An 11,047-nucleotide genomic window follows, 5' to 3' on the forward strand; every position below is an offset into this window, starting at 1 on the left:
TTCAGGAAAAATAAAAGTTAAATCATTTTCCCATTTGAGCTTAGATTTCTCCCATTCCAGCTTATCCATATTAACGTGTAATACTTGATACATAACAGAAATATAGCTTTTTTTAGGTATAGAAGAAATCAAAGACTCGAATTCCGACAATACAAGTAAAATCATCTCTCTACCATAAACATTTTTTTTATCAACGATCAAAGTTGATAATAAACATAAAGAATTTTCAGCAATATCAAAATGCTCTTTCAATTGAGTAAAGGAAAGAAACTGACCTTCTACAAAACAATCCTGTAATGTTTTTATACCCTTAAAATCCCAATTCTTTAAATGACTATTAAATAATGAAAAAGGAATAAGCTGATTATTATATAATGGCATTAAAATAGATAATTTACCTTTTGATCCTATAATCTTATTCTTTTCTTTCCAAAACATCAATAAATGTTTTAATATTGGCACGTTATACTCCCGTAATAAATTTATATTCCACCAAAATATAAATTGATGTATTGCAGTTTTAGAGGTTCATGCCATCTCAACTTTAGCCCAACTTGGAGGCCAATCCAAATCCATCAAACCACTAATAAATTTAAGTTGGGCTGCTTCATAATAGTTCTGAAAATGAGGTAATTGCAATCAACCTAATGCATACATCCAAGTAAGTTTATTTAATGCTACCCTTGGTAATTTACCTTTCCATAAAAATTCCCTAGTGACTTTATGTAAGTCCTGAAAAAAGTTCCTTGTAAGAGAGCATGGTATTGATTGAAACAAGTATTGAATACATGGAAAAATATTCATTTTAATACAATTAGCCCAACCAATTAGAGTTAATGGAAAGTCCTTCCACTTAATTAAATCTACTTTAATCTTTTTCAATAATAGAACATAATTTAATTTATATAAAGATTGATACTCCGTATTCACAATTATTCCTAAATATTTAATTTTATCTAACCATTTCAAATTAATAACATTTTTAAAAACTGAATAATCTCCTTCACCAATCAGTAAAATTTCACTTTTATTTCAATTAACTTTATATCCAGATAATAATCTATACTGTAATAGACATTCCTGCAAAGATTGTTCTGGATTTGTTAAATATATCAAAACATTGTCTGCAAATAAATTAATCTTGTACTCTTTGTCCAGAACTCTCATCCCTTGTATCTGTTCATTTTGCTGTATTAATTGAGCTAATGGTTCAATGACCAACACAAACAGGGCTGATGACAATGGACAACCCTGTCGGGTAGAACGTGTCAGTTTAAACGACAATGAACCTAGTCCATTTGTCATCACCCTAGCAGTCGGGTTTGTATATAAAGCTTTAACCCAACCAATAACAAAGGCCAAATTTAAACTTTTCCAAAACCTTAAATAAAAAAATCCCATTCGACCCTATCAAAAGCCTTTTCCACATCAAGTGCAACCACTTGGTTGGGTTGCTGCTGGTATGCATTAATCAAACTAATTAATTAAATAATGTTATCTGAAGCATGTCTATTTTTAATAAAACCTGTTTGATCTACATGTATCAATTTAGGTAAATATTTAACAAGCCGATTTGCTAACATTTTAGCTATTATTTTATAGTCCACATTCAATAAAGAAATAGGTCTATAGAAAGACACTTTTAATGGATCTCTATCTTTCTTTGGAATTACAGTAATTAAAGCACTAGATCAAGATTTTGGTAACTTGTAATGTTTAGTTACTTATAATACCTCCCCAAACACTGAAAATAAGTTTTCATAAAAAAACTTTATAAAATTCCACCGAAAACCCATCATCACCTGGTGACTTACCATTAGGCATTTCCAACATAGCAGTCTTAATTTCTAAATCTGTAAACAGAGCTTCCAAATCTATAATATCCTCTTCTTCTAATGCTGATAATGTTAATGTAGATTTTAAAAAAATCAATAGATCCATTGTCCTGTCTCCCCTCAGAAGTATATATTTTTTTATAAAATGAATAAAACTGGTCATTGATTTCCTGAGGTTTATAGGTAACTATTGAATTCTTTTTAACAGCATTAATAACCCTTGAGGTCTCTTCCTTCTTTAACTGCCTTGCAAGTACTTTGTGCACCTTCTCACCCCATTCATAATATCATTGCTTAGATCAATTAAGTAAACATTCAAATTGATAAGTCTGTAACATATTATATCGCAGTTTCAATTTAGTCAAAGCTATTTTCTGATCTTCCATCACTCTTTTCTGAAATTCCTTCTCCAGTTCATCAATCTGCTTTTCTAATTTAAGTCTTGCAGCCATATACCCTTCTTAACTTTAGTAGTATAACTAATTATTTGTCCTCTTAAATAAGCCTTTGATGCATCCCATAATACAAAATGACTTTTAACTGAATTAGCATTTTCAATTAGGAAAATATCAATCTGTTCCTTAACAAAAGCAACAAACTCAGGTTTTTTTCAACAACATTGTATTAAACCTCCATCTAATAGGATGAACGTATTACCTCCAAACTTTCATAAGAAAAAAAATAAAGAATAATCTGATATAACTCTTCACTTATATCCTGCCTGCAATACCTTTCCTTGTAAATGTGCCAATATTTTTTTTAAAAATCTATTCTAGAAAAGGAATCATGTCGGGAAGAATAAAAAGAGAAATCTTTCTCTTTAGGATTAACCCTTCTCCAAATATCTACCAAATTTAAATCTTTCATTAAAGCCCCAATTTGTATCGCCATCTTTGATTTTCTAATACATTTTGGGGATTTAGCCATCAAAAGATCCAAAACACAATTGAAATCCCCCCCCCCCCCCACTAGAATATTTTCATTAGCTTGATTTGATAACAAAAAAGTGTCTGAAATAAAACACTCATCATCTACATTTGGTGCATTGATATTAAGTAAAGTCCAAAGTTCATTAAAGCTTTTACAGTCCACTTTTAAAACCCTCCCAGCATTCCCCTCCACAGTCTGTAACTCAAAAGATAAATTCTTATGAACTAAAATTGTTACAACTTTTGCCTCAGAATTAAATGAAGGAAAAAAAAAACGACCAACCCAATCTCTTTTCAATTTCAAATGTTCTTTTTCTGTCAAATGTGTTTCTTGTAAAAAAGCAATATCAATTTTCATTTTCTTAATACAAGCTAAAACTCACTTTCACTTAATTGGATTATTTAATCCCTGAACATTAAAAGTTGCAAATTTCAAACTAGACATTTTAATAAACTAACAATATAATCACTTAATACAAAAAGTCGCTCTCCTACTAATAAACAAAATCCACTCTCCCTCCCCTAATATGATAAAGTTTATATAAAAAGGAATACAATTAAATCCTCAAAAAAGAAAGAAAAAAGAACCATTCAAAGGTAGTAATTCCCTAAAAAAAAAACTGGGTGTGGTAAACCCCACGATCAAAGATGACTATCAAAGATATCAGTGCCATCCACCTCCCCCCCAGCCAGAAATACAATATATATAATAATGTAATTCAATGTTATAGAAATATTTAGCCCTGCAACTCCAGTCCTAAAGATTGGTTCAAATCTTCAACATCAATAAGACTGTGTGTCAAAACCTCCTCCTTCCCATCTTTCCCATTCTTCCCATTCTGTCCACTTCCATTAGCCCTTCATTTAGGCGATGATGGCGAGACTCTTCCCTGGCCACCCAAGTCCGGTAATGAATTAGCAAAAACCAATGCATCCTGATCATTCTCAAAAAATTGAGACTGATAATTGCCATAAAAAAACCTTCAACACAGCAGGGTATCGAAAAGCAAATTTATATCCTTTCCGCCACAACACATCTTTAGCCGAATTGAACTCCTGTCGATGTCTAATAATTTCTTGACTCAAATCAGCATAGGAGAACTCTATTGTTCTGACTCATCATTGGAGTTTGACTTTGTTTTGCCTTCTGTCCCACCAACCGCAAAATCATTTCTCTATCCTGATAATTCAGGCACCAAATTAAAACTGCTGTGGTGGTTGTCCCGGTAACGGTTTCCTCCTTAATGCTTTATGTGCCCTTTCCAATACTAAACCACTTGGACTCTTTACCCAACATCTCAGGGATCCAATTCTTAATTTTTTTTTATTGGAACTGCACCTTCAATATCTTCTGGAAGGCCCACAATTCTCTGACTTTGATTTTCCAATGAATCAATTTTTTTCAATAAATCTCTCTTGTGAATACCCCAATACATGAATGAATCTTCCACTTTCTCTATTTTATCTTTATTACATACAACTTGCTCTTTATATTCAGAGAAAGCTTTCTCAAGCTTTTAAAAATTTTCTTGTACTACATCTACTGAAGTAAGGCATTTATTAACATCTCTTTTAAGTGTAGGTCTCCAACTTCGCCTGCCTGTTTCACCATTGAGGACTTGGTTGGATTGTTCTTTTGTCAGGGACCTCACCCTCGACCTTACTGCCATGGATGACTCCACCAGGAGAATAGCTCCTGATGGCATCACTCTGGGGATCACAGAATCACACAAGCTACCCACCACGACAAGGTAATAATACCACGACATGGTCAAGAGAGGTGAATATAATCACAGTAACAAGAAAGAAGGTACTTGGGAGCTGAATGGATGAATCATTCAGGGTTTTTCCTAACCAGAAGCCCTGGATGAACAATGAAATCCAGAACCTGCTGGATTTAGGTCCAGAGAAGCAGATCAACACAGAAGGAGCAGGTATGACCTGCAGAAAGCTATTTCCTAGGTGAAGTGGAGATTCCATGTGAAAATGGAAACAACAAGGGACTCCCTTCAGCTGTGGCAGGGTCTAAATGCCATAACCTGCTACAAAACCAAATCCAGTGAGGTAGCAGACGGCAGAGCTTCACTCCCAGAGGAACTTAATGCCTTTTACGCCTGATTTGATGATAGGAACAGCAAAGAACCACCCCTCTGCACTCCCACATTTCCTGATGATCCCATCCTGTCCCTATCTGAGGATGACGTGCGTGCTGCCTTCAGGAGAGCAGATCCAAGAAAAGCCTCAGGTCTGGATGGAGTATCTGTGCTTAAAAAATTTACAAATGTATTCATGAATATCTTCAATATCTCACTCCAGTAGGGCATGGTACCCACTTGTTTCAAACACATGTCCATCATATCAGTGCCCAAGAAGAGTGGAGTAACCTGCCTCAATGACTTAACCAGTAGCACTTGCATCAACAGTGATGAAGTGTTTTGAAAGGCTGGTGTTGAAGCAGATCAGCTCCTGTCTGAGCAGTGACAGGGATCCATTCTAGATCATATTGTAGCTTGTCTGAGCAGTGACAGGGATCCATTCTAGTTCATCTATTGTAGCCTGTCTGAGCAGTGACAGGGATCCATTCTAGTTCATCTATTGTAACCTGTCTGAGCAGTGACAGGGATCCATTCTAGTTCATCTATTGTAGCCACAGATCTATGGTGGATGAAATCTCATTGGTTCTCCACAAAGCCCCAGAACCTCTGGACTGTAAAGATGCATTGATCAGAAAATGCTCTTTATCAACTACAGTTCAGCATTTAACACCATCATCCCCTCAAAACTGATCAGCAAATTCCAAGACCTGGGACTCAACACCCCACCATATACTTGAATCATGGATTTCCTCATCTCCAGACCACATTCATTGAGGATTGGTAAGAACATCTAGTCCACAATCCCCATCAGTACCAGATCACCACAGGGCTGATCTACTCACTTTACACCTATGACTGTGTGGCTCTGTATGACAATAACACCATCAACAAATTTGCTGACAATACCACGGTAGTGGGTTGTATAATAGAAGGGGGTGAGTCAGCATACAGGATGGAAATTGAAAACTTGGCTGAATGGTGCACCAATGACAACCTTGCACTTAATGTCTCCAAAACTAAGGAGCTGATTATTGACAAGGAAGCGAAAGCCAGCGGTATACAATCCAGTGATCATTGGGAGATCAGAAGTGGAGAGGGTGAGCAAATTTAAGTTGTTGGGAGTCACTATCCTGGAGGATCTTTTCTGGACCCAACACACCAATGGCATTGTGAAGAAAACACGTCAGCACCTCTTCTTTCTCAGGTGTTTGCGGAGGTTTGGTGTGACACCAGAAACCCTGGCAAATTTCTACAGATATGTGGTGGAATGTGTGCTGACCAGTTGCATCACAGTCTGGTATGAGGACACCAATACCCCTGAGCGTAAACCCTGCAAAAGGTAGTGGGCATAGCCTAGGGCATCCCCACTATCGAGAACATCTACAGGGATTGCTACTGTTGTAGAGCAGCAGCAATCTTCAAGGAATCACATCACCCAGCACATACTCAGTTCTCACTGATGCCATCAGAAAAGAGGTATAGTTACCAGATGACTTGCCTCACCAGGTTTAGGAACAGCTGCTGCCCCTCCACCATCAGACTCCTCAACAACAAACTCAACCAGGGGCTCATTTAAGGATTCTTGTGCATTTTATTGATTTTTTTCCCTCTCTGTATCGTACATTTTGTTTACATTTGTTATCCTTTTATAGTTCTTTCTTTGTTTACATGTATACACTGTGTACATTTTTTTAAAGAGATAATTCTGCCTTGCCCACAGAAAATAGAATCTCAGGGTTGTGTGTGATGTTATGTACGTACTCTAACAATAAATCTGAAATCAGATATGTCTCCTTGACCAGCTGGAATGTATTCTCTGTCAAAAATGTGGAAACACTGATAATGATCTTCCAAGAATAAATAGATTCTGGCATGGTTCCAGAGGACTTGAAAATTGCAAAGGTCACAGTGCTATTTAAAATGGATTATCCACCTGTTCACCTAACATCAGTTATTGCAAAATTGTTGGAGTTGATTGTCAAGTTTGATCTGACATGGAGGTGCATGACAAGATGGGCCAATGTCAGTATGGTTTCCTTGAAGGAAAATCTTGCCTGGCAAATCTTCTGCAATATTTTTGAGGAAACCACAAGCAGGTGAGAGAAAGGAGATGCAGTGGATGTTGCATGTTTGGACTTTCTAAAGGCCTTTGACAAGGTGGTGCTCATGAGGCTTCTTCACAAGCTGAGAGCCCATGGAATTACAGGAATGATACTAGCATGGGTAGAGCATTGGCTGAGAGTGGGAATAAAGGGGTGTTATTCTGGTTGGCTACTGGTTCCCAGTGGTGTTCCACAGGGGTCGGTGTTGGGGCCATTTCTTTTTATGTTGTATGTTAATGATTTGGATTGTGGAATAAAGGGCTTTGTGGCTAAGTTTGTGGATGATACAAAGATAGGTGCAGGGATGGATCATGAGGAGGTAACAGAGAGGGTGAAAGGAGACAAATAGATTCCAAGAATGTGACAAACGAAAAACAATATTGAAACATGTATAGCAGGCACTTTGGTCAAAGGAATAAAAGGATAGGCTATTATTTAGATGGGGGAAAATAATTCAAGATTCAGAGATGCAAAGGAACTTGGTAGTCTGCCTGCAGGATATCCTGAAGGTTAACCTTCAGGTTGAGTCGGTGGTGAAGAAGGAGAATTCCATTTTTGTCATTCATATCTCAAGAAATAGGATATAAGAGCAGGGAAGTGATGTTGAGGCCTCACTTGGAGTACATGGAACAGTTTTGGGCTCCTTATTTAAGAAACTATCTGCTTGAATTGGAAAAGATTCCGAGAAAATTCACAGGAATGATTCCCGGAATGAAGGGATTAGTATATGAGGAATATTTGGTGGCTCTTGGACAGCACTCCTTGGAGTTCAGAAGAAGGAGTGAGACCTCATAGGCCTGGAAAGAGAAGATGTGGCAGAGTTGATTCCCATGGCAAAGGAGTCTCGGATAAGAGGACATAACCAGAATTGAAGGGCGCCCATTTAAAAGAGAGAATTTGGAGCAATTTCTTTGGCCATAGAGCGGTGAGCCTTGGAATTTACTACCACAGGCAGCTGTGCAGGCCAGGTTGTTGGGTGTATTTAAGGCAGAGATTGATAGGTGCCTGAATAGTCAGCATACAAAGGTTATGGGATGAAGACAGTGGAATTGTTCTGAGTGGGAGAATGAAGCAGCTTATGGTAGAATAGCGGAGAAGACTCAATGGGATGAAGGGCCTGCTCCTATTTTTTAAAATCATCTTATGGAACATTGAACCTTGAACTTTTGACTGACAAGGAATTTATTACACTGCTGAAATCTGTGTGATTATCTGTGTGCCCTCAGTCCACCATGTCCATGCTAGCATCATATACCCTCCTATACTGGAGGACATTTTAGGTGCTTTTAAAATAAAAACCTTAAATGTTCTAGAAATCTCTGGGTCTGATACTCCCTCAGGTTGTGCATACCAGAATTCAACTGCAATTTAAAAAAAAAGAAATAATTTTTCCTCAAATTCTCTCTGGACTTGCACCCTCCACTTATAGACATTTCAGCTAAAGCAAATGTTTATACTGTAAAATCCCCATGATCCAGCACTTAATCAACCAGAAACTCAAACAGCTGGCAAAAATTTTGAGGAAATAAATAAATTATGAATCAGTAAATATCATTTTAAATAGAAGTTTAAAATTGTAAAGTGCTCTGCAAAACACCACACAACCCCTTGGTGAAGATGGGAGGAAACATTCAACCAGCAGAGCGCCCAGGTCGTGCCCCGCCTGTAGCAGCTGTCACATTAAAGTTTCAATAAAGTTGTGCTTGAATAAAATAAAGTGCCCAGGATGAAGAGCCAGTCGATGCCACTCGCCGCTGGGGCAACTCTCCCAAAGTGTCTCCCTATCCCTGCATGGAATAGCATCATGAAGAAAGCACATCAGCACTTTTACTTCCTCGGGAGTTTGAGGAGGTTTGGTATGACACCAGAAACCCTGGCAAATTTATACAGAGGCATGGTGGAAAGTGTGCTGACTGGTTGTATCATTGTATGAAATGGGCCACCAATACCCCTCAGCATAAAGCCCTCGGAAAGGTAGTGGACACAGGACATCACAGACAAAACCCTCCCCTGTCAGAGAGCATCAGCAATCATCAAGGATCCACACTACCCAGCACACGCTCTGTTCTTGCTGCTGACATCAGGCAAGTGGTATAGGTGCCACAAGACTCGCACCACCAGGTTCAGGAACTGCAACTACCCCTCCACCATCCGAGCCCACAATGAAAAACTCAGAGACTAATTTAAGGACTCTGGGGCACTTTATTAATTTTCTTTATTCTCTCTATATTGCTCAGTTCGTTTACATTCAGAATTATAAACAGATAACTTTATTTATTTCCATGTTTACACTGTGTACATTTTATATTTTGCCCTACCAATTAGTGGTAATTCTGCTGCACGCACAGGAAAAAGGATCTCAGGGTTGTACATGATGTCGTGTATGTTCTCTGACAATAAATCTGAAATCTGAATCTTAAGTATATTAGTAAGTCTTTATTTGTAAACTTTGGGGAGGGTGGTTAATTATGACGGCAGAATGGTTAGTGTGGTGGCTGACACAATGCTGTTGCAGCGCTTGAGAATGGGGTTCTACATTGAAAGAAGGTGACCCAAAGGTCTGATCAGGACCCTTGCATGAAGGTAAGTCTGCTTGTCAGCACAAGGAAGGTATGGCGAGGACCTGAACATGACACTTGTGTCCCGGTTAGTCCGGTCGTCAGTGCGAGGAAGGTGTGCCAAGGGTCTGACCAGGACACTTGTGTGGAGGTGAGTCGGGTTGTACCGAGGGAGTGACTGGGACATCAGGATGAAGAGTTGGTCGATGCTGCTCACTGCTGGGGTGACTCTCTCAAAGTGTCTCCCTATCTCTGCCTAGTAAGAGTTTTTAATCTTCATTAGTATTAGGTATATTAGTCAGGCTTTATCTGTAAATGAGGGAGGAGGTTTAATTATGATGGGGCAGTTAGAGCACCGGCTAGTGCAACACCATTACAGCACCAGTGACCAGGGTTAGAATTTTCATTTGTTTTCTAAGTAATAGGAATTACTGGATTAATGTGAACAGTATATAACTAACAACCACAATACTGATTTGTTTCAAATTATTTTACATTTTGCACTGCTTTTTCAGTGCTGTATTCTTAAGGCAGTAGTATTCATTAGGCATTGGAAGAGTAAGAAGTAAAACACGAAACTCTGCGGACACTGTGGTTGAAGTAAAAACATGATGCTGGAGAAACTCAGCAGGTCAAACAGTGCCCTTTATATAGCAAAAGTAAAAATACATAATGGCTGTTTTGAGTTTGAGCCCTTCATCAAGGTATAGAAAAATGTTGGCAGGCATCCGAACAAAAGAGAACGGGGGAGGTGTGATTGCAAAGGCAGGAGGTAATAGGTGGAGAAGGGAGGGAGGAAGGATGCCTGGATGAATAGAGGGTGAAGGGGGAAGTGGAGCTGGAAGGGAAGGATGGGAGGGGTGAAGAGGAAAGCTGGTGAGCAGAAACCAGAAAAGCTGGTCAATGGCATCTAGCTGGAGAGTCTCCAGATGGATGATCAGGTGTTGTTCCTCTAATTTATGGATGGTCTTGATGGGATAGTACATAAGACCAATGACAGATGAGTATGGGACACAGAATTTAAATGGTTGGCTACTGTTGGGGGGGGGGGGTCCTCTGTCACTGGTGCAGATGGAATGAAGGTGATCAGCAAAGAGATCTCTCAGTCTACACCTACTATCTCTGATATAGAGAAGACCACAGAGGGAGCATCAGATGCAATAAATTAATCCTACGGATACATAAATGGTATTGCCTCACTTGAAAGGCCTGTTTGGGACCCTGGACTGTGGAGGAGGTGTGGGCACGAGTGTGGCACATCCTGTGGCCACAGGGGAAGGTACTGTGGTGGGGGGATTGGTGGTGAGGGATGAGTGCATGAGGAAGTCAAAGATGGAGTGGTCCCTACAGAAGGCAGAGAGGGGAGGAGAAGGGTAGATGTGTTTGGTACCGGGATCCTGTTGGAAGTGCTGGAAATTCTGGAGGACAATGTGTTGGATGCAGAGGCTGGGGGGCGGTAGGTGAGGACAAGGGAAATCCTGTGTTTGTTGCATCTAGGGGCAGAGGGGGCCAGGGCAGATGTGCGGG

This window comes from Narcine bancroftii, chromosome 1 (genome assembly GCF_036971445.1).
Source record: "Narcine bancroftii isolate sNarBan1 chromosome 1, sNarBan1.hap1, whole genome shotgun sequence".
NCBI lineage: Eukaryota > Metazoa > Chordata > Chondrichthyes > Torpediniformes > Narcinidae > Narcine > Narcine bancroftii.